The 23299-nt window shown below is 45.1% G+C and overlaps 1 protein-coding gene across 3 annotated transcripts in view; it reads left to right on the top strand.

The window, feature by feature from the left end:
• The first annotated feature begins 407 nt into the window (after positions 1-407).
• LOC143764002 (uncharacterized) overlaps positions 408-23299 on the top strand; it is a 35570-nt gene continuing 12678 nt past the window's right edge. The window contains exons 1-2 of one of the 3 annotated variants that reach the window (XM_077249323.1): positions 408-620; positions 15155-15447. The gene's annotated coding sequence lies outside the window, so the exon portion shown is untranslated. Of the gene's footprint in view, positions 621-2649; positions 2828-3206; positions 3337-15154; positions 15448-23299 lie in introns of those variants that run through there. The other 2 variants (XM_077249324.1, XM_077249325.1) reach the window with 2 other exon arrangements.

Genomic DNA, 23299 nt, shown 5'->3' with positions numbered 1-23299 from the left:
GTAGCAGCGACCAGGCCCCTGCTGTGAGATCGCTGGTCGTGTCGGAATGGCCTGGACCTTTTTTGGATCGTTGAGGTCCCGCTGGGTAGCACACATCGCTGTGTTTGACACCTTACCAACGACCTCGTTGACGACTCAGACACTGAATCGTCATAATAGCTCCCATGTGACATCGTTGTACAGGTCGCTACAGGTCGCTGGTGAGATGTCAAACAGTGAGATCGCAGCTGCGATCGTTGGAAGATCTCACTGTTTGACATCTCACCAGCGACCACATAGCGACGCAGCAACGATCCCTGACAGGTCGTATCGTTGTCGGGATCGCTTTAGCGTCGCTAAGTGAGACGGGGCCTTTACAACTAAGTAACCCAAGAATCTCTTATATATGCTAAATAGGATTGTGAACAATAGGTCTCCACCTTACCAATAGACTGTGATAAAGGATGCCATAATATGCTAATTCATGCTGTAGGAAGGAAAGCCCAATCTCCATTACAGAGGTGAGACTGGCTGTCTGCAAGCAGGAGAGAATCATACAGCTGTAGGCAACTGAGGACTAAACAAGTCCCAAGCACCGCTCAGGAGGCAACCAGTGGAAACTTACTTGTGGACAATGTTTTGTAAGTATCATATAATACAATCGACTAAAGTTTTAGGAAATTGGTATGTGTTATAATTATTGTGTGTAGCAGGGCATTGTTCATTGATAATGTCTGTTTTTATGTTTACATCTCCATACAAGTCTCATGTTACCCCTAAGGCATTATTCAGATAACCGTGTAGCATATTTAGTCTGTGGGTGCAAGAAAATACGTACATCACACAGCATCAGTGTCCCAGTCCTGTGCTGTCTGTATATGACATTGCAGAGGATAGGAGAAGCTTTCTCACTTTATTATCCATCCATGAAAAACACTGATGACACAATGACCAAATAATATACTTTTACTACACTCACTTTATTTTCCTCAGGCGACAGTCAAACGTTCAGTGTTTTGTTAGTATTTGTAAGCCAAAACCAGGAGTGGGTCAAAAATGAAGTGGCACACATGTTTCTATTATACTTTTTCTCTGATCCACTCCTGGTTTTGTCTAACAAATACTGACCAAATACTGAAAGTGTAAATATGCCCTAATAAAAACATGTCACCACTTCTGCATTTATCACCCACTCCTGGTTTTGGCTTAGGCTAGGTTCCCATTGCGTTAATGGGATAGCGCTAACGGACAGCGTTGCACGGCGAAATTAACGCCGTGCACCGCGTCCGTTAGCGCTCCCATTGCCGGCAATGTTAGAGCGCATTGCTAGCGCGTGTCATTTTCGGCACGCGCTAGCGATGTGCCGGTCTTTTGTAGCGCGCCTCGGACGCTGCTTGCAGCGTCCGCGGCGCGCCAGAGGTCCGTTCCCCGCTCTCGCAGATCGGGGATCTGCGAGAGCGGGGACGTTAACGCGCCCCCTGAACGCGGCCCTGAAAAAGACATTACGTTAGCGCAATCCGCTAGCGCTCGCGCTAAACGGATTGCACTAACGCAATCTGAACCTAGCCTTAGGCTACTTTCACACTAGCGTCGTGCACTGCACGTCGCTATGCGTCGTTTTGCAGAAAAAACGCATCCTGCAAAAGTGCTTGCAGGATGCGTTTTTTCTCCATAGACTTGTATTAGCGATGGATCGCGATGGATTGCCACACATCGCAACCGTCGTGCGACGGTTGCGTCGTGTTGCGTCGCTCCGTCACCACCAAAAAACGTTGCATGTAACGTTTTTTGGTGCGTCGTTACCGTCTTTTCCGACCGCGAATGCGCGGCTGGAACTCCGCCCCCGCCTCCCCGCACCTCACAATGGGGCAGCGGATGCGTTGAAAAACTGCATCCGCTGCCCCCATTGTGCGGCGCTTTCATTGTGCTAGCGTTGTTGCGTCGGCACGTCGCATTGCGACGTGCAGTGCACGATGCTAGTGTGAAAGTAGCCATACTGATTTGAAATACTGACCTTGTGGAATTGGCCTACAAGGGTGTAAAATTCTTGTGAAATGAGTGCAGCTGCTCCTCATCTGGGGGAGGGAATGGGTTAGGGAAGATTGGGGGTGGACTGAAAAAGTGACTACCAAAGCAGAGCATGGAATGGTTGTCTCTATTCAGTGTCCTTCACTCAAGTATACTTACAGTAGATAAAGATTTAGAAAAATTTGGTGAAATATTCAACTCCCGTTAAAGTATAGGGAGACCTAGGACTCCTACACAGTTCACAAAAATAACAGAAGGTATATTTGTAATGGATAATTTTCAGAAACTTAGAGCCTTCGATGAGTTTTAGTTGTTAAAGTTTACATAAAACCCTACAATAGTAAAGCCTTCTATATCACTAATGTATTTTATTTATTTTTAGAGCACCATAGATCTCATGGTTCTGTGTCAGTGAGAAATGTTTTCAGTCAAAATACAAGTAAGTTACAATGAACAAACTAACAATGATAGACTAGTACAGAGGGGGAGAGAGCCCTGCCCTTGTGACCTTACAATCTAAAGGGGGGATGGGGAAGGAGACTGTAGGTTGGGGGGTTGCAGCAGCTCCAGTGGTAGTAAGGTTATTGCAAGCTCTAGTTTTTCCTGAAGAGATGACCTCCAAATGTGAGGGACAAACAGACATATTGAGGCACTAAATGCCTTTGGATGGCAAATGTTCTAGAAAAATCTTGGAAGCTATTTAGTGAGGAACATATGAGAGGAAAGAAGGAGTTTTGTGAGGACCAGAGATTGTGTGGGAAGATATCGGGAGATTAGTATGAAGAAGACTGATCACTGACTGCCTTGTAAATCATTATTGGTACGTAGTTTATACTGGATTTGCTGGTGATTTGTAAAGGTATTGACAATGGGTGGACATTGAGTGGACTTAAACGGATTGTCCTCCTTTGTGGACATTATTTTTAAATACATGCAATTTTGGCTAAAATAAATAAATCATTATTTTTCAAATGGGTTTCATTCAAAATGTTCACTCTATATTCACCCTATTACACTGTCTATTAGTGGCTGGAGAATGAATTATTAGTTTGGCCAAATTATCTTTATTTTACCTGTCTTGGAGACATGATTTTGTGTCACTATTATTTAGGTATGACAGGATTTTCTCTTGTTAGTGCGGCTTTCCTCACACTCTGCACAGCTGTGTCCATACAATGGCTGCTGGTGCAGGAGCATGTGACCAGGCCTGTCCATCAGTCTCCTTTAACAGAAAAGCAGTTTTCTCATGCCATTTTATGGACTGTAGCGCTGTGCAGTCTGTGAGGAAAGCTCCCTCCACCAAGAACAGGAGGATCCTGACGTATAATAGTAAGTGCCACATAATCATGTCCCCCCAAAAATCTGTTAACATAAAAATATGGTCAACTCCGTTAACTCATTCTGTAGCCAGCAAAATACAATGTAATCCATTGGCTTTTGGAGGCAAATGGTGCAAATTTGTAATTAACTAAATTGCAAAAATGATTTTTAGCCCCAACTGCATGCATTTAAGTAAGAATAAAAAATTGGACAACTCCTTTACCCCCGAAAGAGGTTTTCACATTAATGATCAAGCCAAATTTTACAATTCTGACCATTGTCAGTTTATGAGGTAATAACTCTGGAACACTTCAATGGATCCCAGTGATTTGGAGATTGTTTTTTTCATGACATGTTGTACTTTATGATAGTGATAACATTTCTTCAGTATGACTAGCATTTATTTGTTAAAAAAATGGAAATTTGGCCAAAATTTGGAAAATTTTGCAATTTTCCACCTTTGAATTCTCATGCCCTTAAATCAGAGATATGTCACACAAAATAGTTAATAAATAACATTTCTCACATGTCTACTTTACATCAGCACAATTCTTGGAAGTTACAAGGATTAAAAGTTGACCAGCGATTCTTCATTTTTCCAGCAAAATGTACAAAATCAATTTTTTTAGGGACCACATCACATTTGAAGTCACTTTGAGGGGTCTATATGATAGAAGATACCCAAAAGTGACACCATTCTAAAAACTGCACCCTTCAAGGTGCTCAAAACCACATTCAAGAAGTTTATTAACCCTTAGGTGCTTCACAGGAAATTAAAAAAAAAAAAAAAATTAGCATTTAACTTTTTTTCACAAAATTGATTTCAGATCATTTTTTTTTATTTTGACAAGGGTAACAGGAAGAAATGGACCCCAAAATGTATTGTGTAATTCCTCCTGAGCATGCCGATGCCCCATATGAGAGAGAAAACTACTGTTTGCGTGCATGGCAGGGTTCGGAAGGGAAGGATCGCCATTTGACTTTTTGAATGCAAAATTTGCTGGAACAATTTGCGGATGCCATGTCACGTGACCTCCGAGTATTTGTGATTGCTTGGAGATATATATTTTCATCGCCTCAGTTGCACAATTTACGGCTTCCAGGTACGCTGAATACATATGGGAATTCCCTAGCAAACAGGCATTCCTCACATATATTCAGTGTATCTGGAAGCTGTAAATCATGCAACTGAGGTGATGAAAACTCTATCTCCGAGCAATAACAAATACTCAGAGGTCACCCGAGGGTGCTTGGGAAAACCCAAGCAAGGAGTGCACTCGCTCATCACTACTGCTAATGGTATCAGACCTATTGTCAGCATAGACATGAACCGTTGCAGATCATGCCACTGAAGTCCCAGATTGAAGGTGTAGTGAAAAAAAAAACACATTAAAGCAATACAGTCCTCATACAACAGGAGACCACAAATACATCAACATAGGGCATCCAGAAACATAAATGAACTGGTGTCCCTTCATTTATAGATACATGCAGCAGAATGAAATGCATAAAACTACAAAAAATGACCCATAATTCTTGCAGTCAAAATAGTAGTTAAAGGAACGTTTTCCCCAGGTGTAAGGGTTTGTTTATATGACACTGTTCCCTACTCAGTATTATTATTATTATTATTTATTGTTATAACGACATTTATTCCATGGCGCTTTACATGTGAGGAGGGGTATACATAATAAAAACAAGTACAATAATCTTAAACAATACAAGTCATAACTGGTACAGGAGGAGAGAGGACCCTGCCCGCGAAGGCTCACAATCTACAAGGGATGGGATCAAGTGGAAATCCTAGTCATAGCCTCCCAATGCATTTTGTCATCTACGACTCATCAAGGGAGCCACACCAGGGCATACATATGTATGTAGGGCTAATGGGGATGCTGCAGAGAGCTGTTTCCATTTATAAATGCACACCCTGAGAGGAAGCGTGTAGCTAGGTTCTGGTGAATGGAACGCATGACCGTGATTGAGCTCGTACTTCCGGTCACTGGAACACATAAGAGCACTGACTCGCATGCGTCACTTCCGGCACATAACATTCTCAGCTATGATGCTTATAATTATCCCGGATAAATAGTTCTGTTACATTATTTAGACCTGCTCCTTAAGTGAGTCACCAAAGAGGGTCTACCGTAGTAGTGAACAGAGTTAGAGGAAAATATACTCTGTTTATAGCCTATATGGCTTAGTACCATATCCATAACAGGTGATATCTGATAAACAGTCACCAATGGAAGGCTAAGTTCACACTGTGTTAGCAGTAGCCCATTCAGCACATACGCTAATGGGCTGCTGCTAGCGCAAGTGCCGGCGTTTGCATCCCGCTCTATCTGCGCTAGCAGTGACGGACCCGGAAACGCTGCAGGAAGCGTCTCAGGGTCCGTCACTCAATGATGGCACATCGCTAGCGCACGCCCATTGTGGGCATGCGCTAGCGATGCTTCCGCCATTGCATTCAATGGCGGCGTTAACGGACTACGTTACACCGCGTTATGCCGTGGTGTAACGTAGTCCGTTAAACGGGTCACACTAACGCAGTGTGAACCCAGCCGAAGAAGTACAGACAGATTCACAGAGAAAAAGAAATGCAATTGAAAACAAATTTATGGCTATGTTGAAAGGGTATGTGACACGGCGGATTTCCATCAGCACAGGTGGCTGTAGAAGAGAGGTAGGGGTGGTAAGGGAATGAAGAAAGGGAGTGGATAATATCCCTGCAATTATTCTAAATTATACTAACCTTACCTGGCGCGGAGGTGGGCACCCTAGGAATCCTGTGCTTTGGCGCCCCCACTCGACGGCGGCTGCCCCTGGATGGAATCCCTCATATGTCCTATCAAAGGAAAGAGGAAAAGGATAAATGTTCAAATGTTCATTCAGACCTGTAGGATAGGCAGTTTTAAGGTGAAACATCCATTGGGTTTCTTTTTGTAGTATACTTCTATCCCAATCGCCTCCTCTGGAGTGTGGGGTGATTTTGTCTATCCCCATAAATTTAGTTTTCTCTGTATTCCTTCCATGTACATGATTGAGGTGATTGGCTATAGGTGTGTCCCTTTTCTTTATAGTGTCTCGCAGATGCTCATCCAACCTTCTTTGCAGTTCTTTCCTGGTCTTACCCACGTACTCCAAACCACATTCACATGTGGCCTTATATGTGACCCCTTTTGAACAGCAATTGATGAAGTTGCGAATGAGAAATGTTGCCCCTGTTGTAGTACTGCAAAATGTTTTTCCAAGTGCGATAGCTCCACAGAACTTACAGCTACTGCACCTGAAGCAACCTTTTGGTGGGTTGCCCAGCTAATTAGTTGTTGGCTGGTAAAAGCTGTGGACCAGCCTCTCCTCCGGGGACCTTCCTCTTCTATATGTTATTGTGGTGTCACTGAAATGCTGTCCTTTACGACTTCGTCCATTAAAAGGATAGGCCAGTGTCTCTTGAAAATATCCCTTACTTCCTTGGACCTTTTGGAGTATCTTGTTATGAAACGTAGGATGTTTTCTTCATCATCTACCTTTTGAATGGGATCGAGTAGCTGTGTGCGATCTCTCCTTAATGAGTCCCTATAGGCCTCTCTAAGCACCATATCTGGATACCCCCTTTCAGGGAATCTTCTGAGGTCATCAGCTTGCTACTTGGGTCACAACAATTCCTGCAAATTCGCAAATACTGGCCTTTCGGGATACTCCTCCTAAGAGGGGCAGGGTGGTTTCATTCCCATCTTAGGAGAGAATTTTGTTGATAGTTCACCAACCTCATTTTTTTGGATTGCAATGAATAGAAACGATAATTTAGATGCATTAGCCTCAAAGGTAAAGTGGAGTGCCAAGTTATTCATATTGAGACTTCTGACAAAATTTGCAAATTCAATTTCACTGCCCTTCCATATCACATAAACATCATCGATGTAACGGAGCCATAGAATCACCTTGTCACTGCACTTCCAAGGTGAGTCCCCCAAAGACAATGGTTTCCTCTCACCAACCAAGGAGAAGATTGGCATAAGAGGGGGTGCATGGCCTCCCCATAGCTGTGCCCCCGAGATGGTGTAAGTACTCCCTGTTGAAAAGATAATAGTTATTGTCAAGCAAAATTCAAGTACTCTGATTTGAAAGTCATTGTGTGCAGCAAAATGATGACCCCTAGTTTTTAGGAAATAGTACACAGTTTGCAAACCCTTTTCATGGGGGATAGAAGAATAGAGAGCTTTAACATCAATTGACCCCAGAATCATGTCTGGTTCCAAAGTCCCAGAGTCCAACTTGCCAAGGAAATCCACCGTGTCACACACATATGAATTAAGTGACACAACAAAGGGTCTCAAAATCCTATCAACATAAACCCCCAGATTTTGAGTGAGACTGTCCACCCCCGATATAACGAGTCTGTCTTTAAGGTGTCTAACCCTTTGTGTACTTTGCGCATACAATAAATGGTGGCTAAGGCTGGATGTTGTGTGATTAAGAAGTCCCTCTCATTTATGTCAATTACCCTCTGCTCATAACCACAATTGACCAAGATCTTTAATTCTTCAAGGAATAGTTTGAGGGGATTCTGTGTTAGTTTTTGGTATCCCATGTCCCCATGCAATAGAGAATGACAAAGTTTTAGATATTTCTCTTTGTCCATTATCACCAAGTTACCACCTTTATCAGATGCTTTTATGACAATTTTTTTTCTAAGTTACATAGAAATTCCATTTCCCTTTTTGAGAGGTTGTGACGGCCAAAGGACTTATGCTCCGATAGACTCATGAGATCTTTTGAGACCAAATTGAGAAAATCATCAATGGAACAGAGGTGTCTTACTGGCAGTGGCATTCTAACACTCTTGTTTTTATGTAATCTAAAGGGAACTTCCCCTCTAAGATTTGGGTCAGGGTCCCCAAGGTGAAAGAGTAATCTTACATCCTGAAGTAGATCATCCGCAATGCCCAATTCCGTGTTGCTCTTTTTGTCCTCCCTAAATAAATATTTTTTCCATTTTAACCTTCTGACAAAATGGTGACGGTCCTTGAAAGCTTTGAAGTAGTCGAACTCTGTGGTGGGTACAAAGCTTAAACTCTTAAGGTAGCTTCACACTAAGCGACGCCGCAGCGATACAGGCAACGATGCCGATCGCTGCAGCGTCGCTGTTTGGTCGCTGGAGAGCTGTCACACAGACAGCTCTCCAGCGACCAACGATGCCGAGGTCCCCGGGTAACCAGGGTAAACATCGGGTTGCTAAGCACAGGGCCGCGCTTAGTAACCCGATGTTTACCCTGGTTACCAGTGTAAAATGTAAAAAAACAAACAGTACATACTCACCTTCGCGTCCCCCGGCGGCCGCTTCCCTGCACTGACTGAGCGCCGGCCCTAACAGCAGAGCGGTGACGTCACCGCTGTGCTGTACTTTTACTTTACGGCGCTCACAGTCAGTGCAGGAAGCGGACGGCGAGGGACGTGTGACAGACAGCAGAAGGTGAGTATGTACTGTTTGGTTTCTTACTTTTACGATGGTAACCAGGGTAAACATCAGGTTACTAAGTACGGCCCTGCGCTTAGTAACCCGATATTTAGCCTGGTTACCATTGTAAAACATCGCTGGCATCGTTGCTTTTGCTGTCAAACACAACGATACACGGCGATCTGACGACCAAATAAAGTTCTGAACTTTAACCAACGACCAGCGATATCACAGCAGGATCCTGATCGCTGCTGCATGTCAAACTCAACGATATCGCTAGCCAGGACGCTGCAACGTCACGGATTGCTAGCGATATCGTTTAGTGTGAAGGTACCTTTACTAAGGACACACATCTCATTAGTGAGAGCTAGAGAGGAGAGGTTAATTATCTTCACTGGGGGTTCCTGGGGTTTGTCCAACTCCTAAGGGGGTAATTTAGGTCTAAAAAATTCTCATGCTGTGGTGATCTCCTAATACCATCCCTCCCTCCACAATTGCCTCCTCTTCCTCTTGTTTTCCTTCTCCCGTTATTTGTTCTCACTTCGGAGTCTGAAAAATCCGATGAGGAAATGTCCATGTCCTGATTGCGGTTAACACGAGTTGCCACGATGGAATAAGCCTTGTTGTCCTTGAATTCTTGGGGGTCCCTAATACAGAACAGCAATAATCACATAAATCACCAGATGTAATGTTTGTGGCTTGTTACTGTACAACCGATATTTCAAATAGCCCCAAAGGAAAAAATCCTGTGTTTTAAATTAATACAGTGACTCTGCTCTGGCAATCACGACCTTTCTTGGCCACTGGTGGACATGTGGAATATGATATGCTTGTGCCCTGAGAAAGCCAGTGAAACGATTTACGTGGGGATGCCAGAAGTCTCTGTTTCACTTCTTAAATTACTTGCTCAAACATTTTCAGATGTCCTCTATTATACCTATCCTTACCAATTACAGACGGTTTGGACGGTGGATTTCGACCTCCCAAACTTCTGTAGAAACTCACTTTGGCACTTCTTTAAGGCCTCTGTTTAAACCTGCCCTCAAGTTTGCATAATGAATATCTGTATATGCTTTAAAAAAACACTTCTGCAGGCAGGTGCCAGCCGTGGCACCTGCTATGCAGCAAAAGCGCATGTTTACTGTGCCAATAATACATTTTATTCAGGTTATTCAGCTAGAGGGGAAAAAAATCAATTTGAAAATGGCACCTGCACAGTAGCTGCTATCGGTATCTAGCGCTGATCCGATAGCTGCTACTGCGCATGCGTCGGTGGCGCCATCTTACTGGAGAATAAAATAAATTCCTCCTCCAAGATGGCCACTGGCGCCTGCCTGCTGAATGTGTTTGTTTTTTTTAAATACATATAATATTCAGTATGTAAAATAGGGGGGCAAGTCACTGAGGGATCAGTGACCTGTCTGTTATAAGGCATCAGTATGAATAGCTAAGCAGAGTACCACATAATGACCCCTATTATGATTCGGTGACCTAGGAGCCGCATGAGAGACTTTCTCAGGAGTAGTGGTATCTGTACTGACCGCAAACCCTAAACTGACACCGCAACTAGAAGTAGCCGTGGGGTGTGCCTAACCCATCCTAGACACCTCGACACAGCCAGAGGACTAAATACCCCTATAGGTGGAAATGGGAATTCTATCTTGCCTCAGAGCAGAGCCCCAAAGGATAGACAGCCCCCCACAAATATTGACTGTGAGCATAAGAGGAAAGACACACGCAGGCAGAAAAACTGAATTTAGCAAAAGAGGCACTTCTAGCTAAATAGAAAAGGATAGGACAGAATTCTAAGCGGTCAGTATTAAAATCCTAAAAATATCCACAGCAGAAAATACAAATATACTACATCTAACTAAAGACATAGCAAGTATATCTGCAACTCCTGAGAATCCAGCATGACTAAAAAATACAAACAAAGTCTAAGCTGGACAAAAACACAAATAAATTGCACTGAATTACAAGCACACTGCATGTGTGCACAGAGACAAAAAAACAGACACTTATCTTAGCTGAATTGGCAGCAGAGCATGAGGAACCAGAGAGAGAAGCAATCCCTCCCACCTGCCTGGATTACAACCCCAAGGCAACTGCACTACCACTAACAACCACTGGAGGGAGCCCAAGAGCAGAATTCACAACAGACCCTCCCACCCTGTCCACAGGCCCACCCCAGAGTACGAGCTTAATTGGAAATACAGATTAAACAGCAACCACAAGACAGAGTTCATCACCACATGTATCATTTTAATCAGTATAACGGCGCCAAACTGACACTGTCTGTAGGTTACTGTGCACAATCCTACTGACAGGTTCCCTTTACCTACTCCAAAAATAATTTCCATATTCATATTAATTAGTTACACTGATCTCTCAAACATTATAATTGCACATATCCCTAGTCTTTATCATGATATTGCACTCATTCCCTAACCAACTGCAGCATTGCTATTAGATAGAGGCTGCTAATGATATGAGTTTATCATGCCATTGCTAGATTTCAATCATTATGTCAGTTAATCTTCTAATCGAGGGATAATTGAGTATACATATATATATATATATATATATATATATATATATATATATATATATATATATATATATATATATATATATATATTTTCAGTGAATCTCCCATTCTGGCCTAATATAATGTTACCATTATTGCCTCTCATATGTTCACAATGTCTCCTATTGTGACCTCCGTACACATACAGGTCCTTCTCAAAAAATTAGCATATAGTGTTAAATTTCATTATTTACCATAATGTAATGATTACAATTAAACTTTCATATATTATAGATTCATTATCCACCAACTGAAATTTGTCAGGTCTTTTATTGTTTTAATACTGATGATTTTGGCATACAACTCCTGATAACCCAAAAAACCTGTCTCAATAAATTAGCATATTTCACCCGTCCAATCAAATAAAAGTGTTTTTTAATAACAAACAAAAAAACAATCAAATAATAATGTTCAGTTATGCACTCAATACTTGGTCGGGAATCCTTTGGCAGAAATGACTGCTTCAATGCGGCGTGGCATGGAGGCAATCAGCCTGTGACACTGCTGAGATGTTATGGAGGCCCAGGATGCTTCAATAGTGGCCTTAAGCTCATCCAGAGTGTTGGGTCTTGCGTCTCTCAACTTTCTCTTCACAATATCCCACAGATTCTCTATGGGGTTCAGGTCAGGAGAGTTGGCAGGCCAATTGAGCACAGTAATACCATGGTCAGTAAACCATTTACCAGTGGTTTTGGCACTGTGAGCAGGTGCCAGGTCGTGCTGAAAAATGAAATCTTCATCTCCATAAAGCATTTCAGCCGATGGAAGCATGAAGTGCTCCAAAATCTCCTGATAGCTAGCTGCATTGACCCTGCCCTTGATGAAACACAGTGGACCAACACCAGCAGCTGACATGGCACCCCACACCATCACTGATTGTGGGTACTTGACACTGGACTTCAGGCATTTTGGCATTTCCTTCTCCCCAGTCTTCCTCCAGACTCTGGCACCTTGATTTCCGAATGACATGCAAAATTTGCTTTCATCAGAAAAAAGTACTTGGGACCACTTAGCAACAGTCCAGTGCTGCTTCTCTGTAGCCCAGGTCAGGCGCTTCTGCCGCTGTTTATGGTTCAAAAGTGGCTTTACCTGGGGAATGCACGGTGGCTCTGGATGTTTCCACACCAGACTCAGTCCACTGCTTCCTCAGGTTCCCCAAGGTCTGGAATCGGTCCTTCTCCACAATCTTCCTCAGGGTCCGGTCACCTCTTCTCGTTGTACAGCGTTTTCTGCCACATTGTTTCCTTCCAACAGACTTACCATTGAGGTGCCTTGATACAGCACTCTGGGAACAGCCTATTTGTTGAGAAATTTCTTTTTGGGTCTTACCCTCTTGCTTGAGGGTGTCAATGATGGCCTTCTTGACATCTGTCAGGTCGCTAGTCTTACCCATGATGGGGGTTTTGAGTAATGAACCAGGCAGGGAGTTTTTAAAAGCCTCAGGTATCTTTTGCATGTGTTTAGAGTTAATTAGTTGATTCAGAAGATTAGGGTAATAGGTCGTTTAGAGGACCTTTTCTTGATATGCTAATTTATTGAGACAGGTTTTTTGGGTTATCAGGAGTTGTATGCCAAAATCATCAGTATTAAAACAATAAAAGACCTGACAAATTTCAGTTGGTGGATAATGAATCTATAATATATGAAAGTTTAATTGTAATCATTACATTATGGTAAATAATGAAATTTAACACTATATGCTAATTTTTTGAGAAGGACCTGTATAATGATCCTGATTCTATCCCCTTCATGCTTATCATTTAAGTTTGGAAGGGTAGCTCATTCTGACAGATTCCCTTTAAAAAAGAACCTGTCAGCACAATACTGTAATAAAAAGTAAGGACATGGCTGTAGCTTTAGTATTGATTAAATTGCAGAAATCTGTTTTGATGAAGAGGAGATATCAGACAGAGGAGGCCGGTCACTGAAACAGCAGTAATCTGTCAGTTGCGGGCTGATATTAATAGCCTAGAAAGAGGCCACGGATAATGTCCCCCTCCCCAGGGCTAAAAACATCAGCTCTCAGCTGCCCCAGAAAAGGTGCATCTCTAAGATGCGCCAATTCTGGCACTTAGCCTCGCTCTTCCCACTTGCCCTGTAGTGGTGGCAACTGGGGTAATATTTGGGGGGGGGGGTTGATATCAACGTCAGGTGAAATCAACCCCCGAGGTTAGTAATGGAGAGGCGTCAACAAGATGCCCCCATTACTAACCCCATAAACTATTAATATCAGCCCGCAGCTGTCTGCATAGCTTTTGCTGGGTATTATAGGGGAACCCTACGTCACTTTTTGGGGGTCCCCCATTTTAATAGCCAGTGAAGGCTAATTATACATCTGTGAGCTGATATTAATAGCCTGGGAAGCTCCATGGGTATTACCCCATTCCCAAGCTATAAACCTCTCTCCCAGTTGTCGGCTTTCCCTCTGCTGGTTGCAAAAATTGAGCGGGAGCCCACACCATTTTTTTTTCCCAAAAATTATCTTTTATTAATTAAATACATGTCCGGTAATTTGCACACACTATACTAATTTATTATATTTTGTCACTGACATCTATATATCTACATATTACAATTGTATTTACTGTATGTAATCCATCTCTTCTATCCTGTCAGCTCCTGCAGTGATTTTACAGAACACGGCAGATGAATTACCGGCTTTTCTTCTATCTATCAATCTATCTATGTAATATATATACATATATACTTGTGTGTCACTGACTATATATAAATATATACAGTATATATGTATTCTATGTGTATATACCTATTCTATTAACCTGTCAGTGTGATTTTACTGTATGCGGCACATGATTTGCCGGCTTTTAAAAAAAAAACTCAGACAACACTCGCATGGTCCGAATGCTGTGCAATTTTATTTTTTTTTCTCGCACCCATAGGCTTGCATAGTCTTGGTGAAAATCACAGCATGCTGCGATTTTACACGCACGTAGAATACGCCGGAGAAAAAATATGGTGATGTGAGCTGCCCCTTAGATTAACACTGGTCCGAGTGCTATGCGATGTTTTTTCACATAGCACTCACCCATATTCTACGGTAGTGTGACGCCTTGACGCCGGCCTAAGACAGAGAGACGGCCCAGTGTAAAGTCCGGCACCTGTGCACCAAAGTCTAATTAGCAGAAAACTTCAAATGGAACTTAACAAAAGAACACCAGAGCGGATTTCATCACCAAAAGTATTAGGCTATGTGCACACGTCAGGATTCTTTGCAGAATTTTCTTGACCAAAACCAGACTTTTTCTGCAATAAATCCGCTCGCGTTTTTATCTCGTTTTTTTCGCATTTTTTATGCAGATTTTTCCGGACCTTTCCACTACTATATTATATAGTGGCAAATCCGGAGATTTTCCGCAAAATTAATGAACATGCTGCGTTTTTTTCCCGCAATGCGTTTTTTTTTTTTGCGGAAAAAAACGCAACATGTGCACAAAAATTGTGGATTGCATTCTAATAGGATGCTTAATGTAAGCTTTCTTTGTCGTTTTTATAGCGGAAAACTGCCAAAAAAAACACGGAAAAAACACGAAAAATCCTGAACGTGTGCACATAGCCTTAATGCAATCAGTATTACAGCAACATTACAGCTATGTCTTTACTTTACATTACAAAATTGTGCTGACAAGTTGTTACTAAGCAATGTTGTGAACTTATAGATTATAATAGCTATATTGATTATTTTCTTTATCGCTACTCATTATTAATTCACTCTTGAGAATTTAAGAGTTAAAAGCTAACAATAACTTGCTTGGTTTCAGGACTTTTTCAATTTATTGACTGACAAATGAACAGCATGTCCAACTGTTGAGAAGAGCTTGATTTAATGCCTCCTGTCTTTCCTGAACCTGGCCTATGGACTTTTACTGTGGACCTTTTACGTTATATACAGTGTAAAAATCACATACAATTTAAGAATTTACTTTGGGAAGATTGAAAACTCCATCAGCAAAGAACTTTTCAAGATTGTCTTTCTCTAAATCGAATAAGCTTTGTGCATGTAAATTGACGGCGGCTAGTAGAAAAACTCAAATTTAAAGTTTTCTGGGGCCTGGTGAGTATGTCTAACATAAAATGTTCTTACATTGTGCTTGCACCAAAATCAGTCCTTCTTATGCTATTATCCATGAATTAGGTTTTTGGTTGATTCTTCTTGGCTGAGAAAATTTGTTAAACATTCCACTGTTCTTGGTCCAGCTAAGGTTGGCCATACACGTTTGTTCTGCATACAGCAGTTTCTCTGGTCACTTGGCTTAGCTGAACATACTGTATGTGTAAAGGGGAGAAAGCTCTGCTGCTCTTCGCTGACAGCAGTCCATCTCTTTGAAGGCAAAATGAGTTGCAGATGAAATTCCATCTGCCTGATCCGTATCTCCTCCGACAACATTTGTCTGGGATCTCACATAAACATCAGATGGTTGGCTGGTCACACTAAGGTTCAGATTGCGTTAGGGCAATCCGATATCGCTAAGCGCTAGCGGATTGCGCTAACGCAATGTCTTTTTCGGGGTCGCGTTAAACATCCCCGCTAGTGCAGATTCCCAATCTGCCAGAGCGGGGAATGGACCTCGGGTGCGCCGTGGACGCTGCAAGCCGCGTCCGAGGCGCGCTACAAAAGAACGGCACATCGCTAGCGCGAGCCGAAAATGGCACGCGCTAGCAATGCGCATTAACATTGCTGGCAATGGGAGCGCTAACGGATGCGTTGCACGGCATGAATTTCGCCATGCAACTCTGTTAGCGCTCACACTAAAACGCAATGAGAACTTAAGGCCTGTCCCACACGTCCAGATAATTCCGGTACCGGAAAAATCAGTACCGGAGTTATCCGTGTCCGTGTGTCCGTGAGCTCACGTAGGCCATCCGTGTGGCACACGTGACCGCTCATACTGGAGAAGCTGCGGCGTGGAGAGGACGCTTCGAGGGAGCCGGGTGAGTATTTTATTAACAGCGGGGGGGGGGGCGCACAGGGGTGGGAGGGGGGTGAGGACAGGGATCTTTATTTTAAACACGAAAAAAAAAAAAAAAAGGATTTTTCATATCTTCTCTCCAGCGAACGCTGCTGGAGGGAAGATATGAATGGCGGCTTCAGCACCACGTTGGGGGGACAGTGCTTACTGTAGCGCTGTCTCCTGCACGGCACACGGACAGCATCCGTGTGCGGTACGTGTTTCACACGGACCCATTGACTTTAATGGGTCCGTGTGATCCGTGCGCTCCCACGAACACTGACATGTCTCCGTGTTTTGCACACACGGTCCGCGAAAACACGCTGACATGTGCAGAGACACATTGATTTTAATGTGTCTACGTGTGTCAGTGTCTCCGGTACGTGAAAACTGACCAGAGGTGCGTGTTTCAAATCCGCAACATGACCATTTCTCTTAGGGTATGTTCCCATGGTCAGTAAACACTGCGGGTTGGACGCTGCGTACCTTAGCAGCATCCAACCCGCAGCGGGCAAATGTTACAGCATAGTGGATGGGATTTCAAGAAATCCCATCTCCACTACGCATGCACCTACACCCGTGTTTCACCTGCGGAGACAGACAGCAGCATGTCTAATTATCTTGCGGAGACACTCAGTCTCCGCAAGATCAATATCACCAGTCCAATATATTGAATGCAGTGATTCCGCATGGTTCAATTAACACATGCGGAATCACCTGCGTTCAAAAGCCGGTAGCACTTTGGATGGAGCGGACATGTGCTATGTCCAAAGCGCTGCCGATTACTGACCGTGGGGACGTAGCCTTACAGGTACTCAAAATTTTATGTGCAGATTTTTCCCATAGACTTATATTAGATGCAGAAGATCTGCAAGTAAAAAAAAAAAAGGCACATGTGGTTTTACTGCGTTTCTGTGTGTAAACGCATAAAAAAATGAAAATCCGCACATGCCTAGTACCACAAAATATCAAATTAGGTGTAACGCATGGTGTGAAGATTCTCCGGTGGTGTATTTACTGAGCCTGCATGCGTCTAGTCGGAATGTGGCCGGGTGTACAGCTATCGTATACTTGCAGTCACATGATCGCTCTGTGTCACTGGCAACAAAGGAAAATCGTCATTCTGTGCGCTGCGCGCATAAGCAAATCATGATAGGGGCAATCTGGTCTACCGCCCAGGTACATAACATGTTTTGATCGCTTTCAATATAAGACTAGGATCATATTTTTGTGTTCTACTTTGGTTTCTGTATATATTTAAAAAAATGCAATTCATAGAAAACTCCTGATGGAACTGCGGCGCGCCCCCACACCGCCGCAGGGCCGAGGGGTACCCGGAGCCGGGCCTCTGGGTCTCAGTCTCGGGGTTGTCACGGTGGCTAGACCCGGTCCGTGGCCCTGTCCGTCAGTGGGGGACGTCCGGTGCAATAGGTGGTAGTAATGGTAGCGATGTAGCTGTGGGGTGCAGGTCGCGGTAAATAACGAGGACACCAGGTTGCAGTCTCTTTACCTCTTTACTGAAGCTCTCTGGGTCCTCAGTCCGGAATACGGCTCACCAGGCTGCGCAAGTCCGGCCGGTCCAATGGCACTTCCAGAGCTCTCCTTGCAGGTGGAAATCGGTGCCTTCCTTCTAGCGCTATGTGTTGTAGTCCTTCCCTGCTGTGCTTACGGAAAGTACCCCACAACTGTTGTGTCTGTTTCTCGTGTTCCCTCACAACAACTTAATTCGCAATGATCTTCCTCGTCCCTCCAGATACTATGGTAGGAACGCACCCGTATGACGGGGAGGCTCGGAGATCTTCCGGGACTCTATCTGCGCCCCTCTCCTGTTGGTACCCCCCTTTGCCTTCCTGGGTGATGCGTGAGACAGTCCGCCTCAAGCTAACTGCCCTGCCGTAGGTCTGAGGTATGGCTTGAAACTCTTTACCTCCTCGGTGTTCCGGCCACCGGTAGTGCGCCTCAGTAAGGTGCTGCCTCTTTCAGCACAACCCTCACTGGTATCTCCTTTCGCTTGATTTCGTTTCTCACTCAGCACAATCTATCTCGCTTCTTAGTCCTTCCTTGGGCACCGCCGCTATGCTGAGCAGGCACGGTCCCTTTACGTTCTTTCCATGCCAAGCCTCTGCCAGGATCCCACCCCTGGCAGAGACCCTACAGTCTCTCCCTTCACAACACCCTCTGCCACCAGGTGTTGCTCCGTTCAATCCCGTCAGCGTTCTCTCTAACTTCCTGCCTGACCCCCAGTTTACCCACTATGGTGGGGAGTGGCCTAATGAATAGCACCCTTAGCTCCCCCCGGAGGCCCAGCTGTGAAATGTCTTGGTGACTGTGATACCTGCTCAGAGAACTCCTTCCGTGCCATCGAACGCAGCATGGCCCCCCTTAGTGGCTGAACCATGCTACTGCAATGACCAGGACTCTGGGGCGCTGCACTCCCCCCTGGTTAAACACAGTACTCCGGGACTGGGAAGAAAAACAACAATACAGGTTAGCAAAAAGACATACAATTTTGTTGAGTGCAAATAACAATAAGTATACTTAAGTAGGCTTCCCTTTATGGGAGGTGAGGACACTTGTAACGTTACAACATAATTAACCTTATAATTTACAGAGTATAAATAACTTCTGTTACCCAACCGGGTATTCTATTTAGTGCAATTTTTGAAATAATAACTTAACATTGCCTTTAAGAAACTCACACTCTTAGTCTATCAAAGGCCTTCCTATAATCACATTATAAGGCATTTCAACTTTACATTCTCCTTCTTGTGAACCTGCAGGACCGCCTGTCCCTACGGCACCAGACCTACTGCCTCTCCTTTCTTTTACAGGACCGCCCCGTTCAGCCAGGGCCTACTGCCTTTCGCTACTATACATAGTATAGACATAACATTCCTTTCGTTTCAAGAACTCTGAGCCCGCTCTACTCGGCTCCTTTAAGGACTCACTCTCTAACCCCTACGGGTTCACTTTCTGTCCTTAGTAACAAAGTAACTTTCTATGGGGACGCAGGGTTTACCTTCTATCCTCACCTTCATCATTACTTCTTTACTTTCAGCTATGCAGATCTCTACATCTACCCCTACGGGCTCTCTGCACCTTTCAAAACATTATTCAGGTTTCACATTTCAAACAAATTGAACACATTTAACTTTGCATGTAAAACAGTTACATTTCTTTTTCAAGCTGCATTATCACATTACTGTTCTGCAACGGTATCTTTCTCAAGTTCAATTTCACACATCCCCTTTAAGAGGGGACCAAGTCTTTCTGAGGTAGCTCGTCTTCTCAGCCTACCAGCCCACGCAAAGGTTCCGGTATGGTATCTTCGCAAAGTGTCTTTAACTAGAACCGGTAGGAAAGGTATCTTCACAAAGTGTCTTTGGCTCAAACCAATAGGGCAAATATCTTCGCAAAGTGTCTTTGGCTAAAACCAGTAGGGAGCACCTTTAAGAAGGTGCAAACTATTTACAAAAGAAAGTTCGAATCATGCACAGTCCATGATTACTGCAGTTTGTGTAACTTTGTGCAAACTTCTGGAAAACAACAATAGTGACCCCGGGTCAACAAAGGGGTCACCTTTTAAAGTTTACCCTGAACGGGTTTAGCAGCAACAGGAACAAAAGAACAAACAGTAACTATTTACATTTTCAGGTTTCCGAGGCTTAGTTGAACGGCTTCCAGGGCTGCACCTGGCACTTAACCCTTCTTGGCCTGGGCAAAGTGAGGTCCAGGGTTACACCCAGTGCTGGACAAACGCCGTTAATCCGTCTTTCATGTACGATTAAATCATGCGCAGCGATGGAGGTCTGCGCAGCTTGAGTAGGGGCATTTGCTGCAGCAGAGGTAGCGGCTGCTGCAAGATCAGTCACTGGAACGGAGTCAGCAGCTGTGGCACTAGCAGTCACTGGAGTGGTGTCGGTCGTCAGGGCAGGGTCATCTTTCATACCTGCTTCAGATGCGGTCCCTCCGGTGCCGGTCTGCTCTGCCTCCGCTGGGGTCTGGAACGCTGGTTGCGAGGCCTTGTGCTGCGACATTGTCATCTCTGCTTGCAGCATACCCCTTTCCGGCAGGGCCTTGCTTTCCAGCTTCGGAGCGCTGGGACTTCTTCCCTGCTCCGGACCAGATGAGGCTGCCGACAGATGTCCGGTGAGGCTCCTGATGATGGCCTTCTTCCACCCGGCCTCAGTGCTCAGCTGCGTCCGCCGGGGTCGGTCGCTGAGCTCGTCCACTCCGGCCTGCAGGAATTCAGCATCAGCGGTGGAGGCCTGGTTGCGGTGCCCCTCCGGGTGGCTGGGGGAGTCCTCTGCTCCGACCCCACGCTCCGGCTCCGGGCGGCTCGCCATGGCGTCCTCCATGTCGCTCGCTCCTTCTTCCTGGTCCTTTTCCCGCTCTCTTCTTCGTGGGCGGTTTCGTTTTCGTTGTCTCTGCCCACCATTAAGGATCAGGAGGCGGATCTCGGCTGCTGACGGACACATCCTCAAGGGGCCGAGATATTTAGACTGGGCGGCCATTGTCTTTCGCGCTCTTCAGCTTGTTCACGCCCACTTCCACGCCCTTCTTCTTCTCCTGCGCTCTCCTTAGCGCTGTAATGGCGGCGGTTTTGGCGGGAACTTCTGGCGACAAGCGGCAATACACGGCCCTTCTAATAAAGTACAGTCCAAGCACTATAAATCACAGTTCCAAGGCACACATGACCTGATTCTTCAGGCTTAAGTAGATCCTGTTCGTGACGCCAAGTCTGCGGCGCGCCCCCACACCGCCGCAGGGCCGAGGGGTACCCGGAGCCGGGCCTCTGGGTCTCAGTCTCGGGGTTGTCACGGTGGCTAGACCCGGTCCGTGGCCCTGTCCGTCAGTGGGGGACGTCCGGTGCAATAGGTGGTAGTAATGGTAGCGATGTAGCTGTGGGGTGCAGGTCGCGGTAAATAACGAGGACACCAGGTTGCAGTCTCTTTACCTCTTTACTGAAGCTCTCTGGGTCCTCAGTCCGGAATACGGCTCACCAGGCTGCGCAAGTCCGGCCGGTCCAATGGCACTTCCAGAGCTCTCCTTGCAGGTGGAAATCGGTGCCTTCCTTCTAGCGCTATGTGTTGTAGTCCTTCCCTGCTGTGCTTACGGAAAGTACCCCACAACTGTTGTGTCTGTTTCTCGTGTTCCCTCACAACAACTTAATTCGCAATGATCTTCCTCGTCCCTCCAGATACTATGGTAGGAACGCACCCGTATGACGGGGAGGCTCGGAGATCTTCCGGGACTCTATCTGCGCCCCTCTCCTGTTGGTACCCCCCTTTGCCTTCCTGGGTGATGCGTGAGACAGTCCGCCTCAAGCTAACTGCCCTGCCGTAGGTCTGAGGTATGGCTTGAAACTCTTTACCTCCTCGGCGTTCCGGCCACCGGTAGTGCGCCTCAGTAAGGTGCTGCCTCTTTCAGCACAACCCTCACTGGTATCTCCTTTCGCTTGATTTCGTTTCTCACTCAGCACAATCTATCTCGCTTCTTAGTCCTTCCTTGGGCACCGCCGCTATGCTGAGCAGGCACGGTCCCTTTACGTTCTTTCCATGCCAAGCCTCTGCCAGGATCCCACCCCTGGCAGAGACCCTACAGTCTCTCCCTTCACAACACCCTCTGCCACCAGGTGTTGCTCTGTTCAATCCCGTCAGCGTTCTCTCTAACTTCCTGCCTGACCCCCAGTTTACCCACTATGGTGGGGAGTGGCCTAATGAATAGCACCCTTAGCTCCCCCCGGAGGCCCAGCTGTGAAATGTCTTGGTGACTGTGATACCTGCTCAGAGAACTCCTTCCGTGCCATCGAACGCAGCATGGCCCCCCTTAGTGGCTGAACCATGCTACTGCAACGACCAGGACTCTGGGGCGCTGCAGAACCACTCACTCTAAGGCTGTGTGCACACGTTGCTGATTTTTCGCTTTTTTCTCGCGTTTTTTCCCTATAAAAACGCTATAAAACGGCAAAAAACCAGCATACAATATGCATCCCATCATTTAGAATGAATTCCACATGTTTTGTGCACATGATGTGTTTTTTTTTACCGCTAAAAAACGCATCGCGGTAAAAAATGCATGTTCATTAATTTTGCGGGTTTTTTTGCGGATTTCCCACTAAAAATGCATTGGGAAATGTCCGGAAAAAAACGCATCAAAACCACATCAAAAACGCGTAAAAAACGCATGCAGATTTCTTGCAGAAAATTTCAGGTTTTTCTCAGGAATTTTCTGCAAGAATTCCTGAACGTGTGCACATAGCCTAATGAGGCAGATGGAGACACTTTCGACTTCATTTGGAGTCTATTCCAGTGGTATCCATCTTTGAGGCATTCACAGTTCGACCACACTTGTGCACTAAAGACGTCTAAAATAACGTGGCACCACTGGAACATAGACCAGACTGAGTCCAGAGTAGCTCCATCTGTCTCATCTGTCTCATTATACTGAGTGGTTCCATTGGGGTTTTTTCTGAATAGTGGTTTTTGGGATTTACGCGGAAACCACAAAGTAGGCACTCAGCGGAGAGCACAGGATAAATGTGAACCAAGCCTTACTGTAATTTTTGTGAGGTGGAATCAACAAATAAAAACTATGCTTGTAATTAGTGATGAGCGAACGTGCTCACCACTACTCGTTACTCGCCCGAGTATCGCTATGCTCGGCGTACCCGGCAAGCAGCGAGCATTTTCGGTATTATTTGGCGGTAACTGCAGTCTCCACACACCAGTTTTGGCAGACTTTAGAGACCCAATCACGGTGCAGGGATTGTCTGCCAGGCCATGAAATTCCGCAGCCATCTTTGTTGTGGTCGTGCAGTGATTGGCTGGGCCGTACAGCATCATCCCGAGTATAAGAGACCTGGAACCTGGACCTGTTCGCCGCATTCTGTTCCTGTTTCAGCGAGAGTAGGGAGAGCTGCTGCCGAGATAGGGTCAGAATTGTGGTTTTATAGTT

This window comes from Ranitomeya variabilis, chromosome 1, assembly GCF_051348905.1.
Source record: "Ranitomeya variabilis isolate aRanVar5 chromosome 1, aRanVar5.hap1, whole genome shotgun sequence".
In the NCBI taxonomy this organism is placed as follows: domain Eukaryota; kingdom Metazoa; phylum Chordata; class Amphibia; order Anura; family Dendrobatidae; genus Ranitomeya; species Ranitomeya variabilis.
The sequence above is the reverse complement of the archived record's forward strand: the minus strand, read 5'-3'. Positions and strand labels throughout refer to the sequence as shown.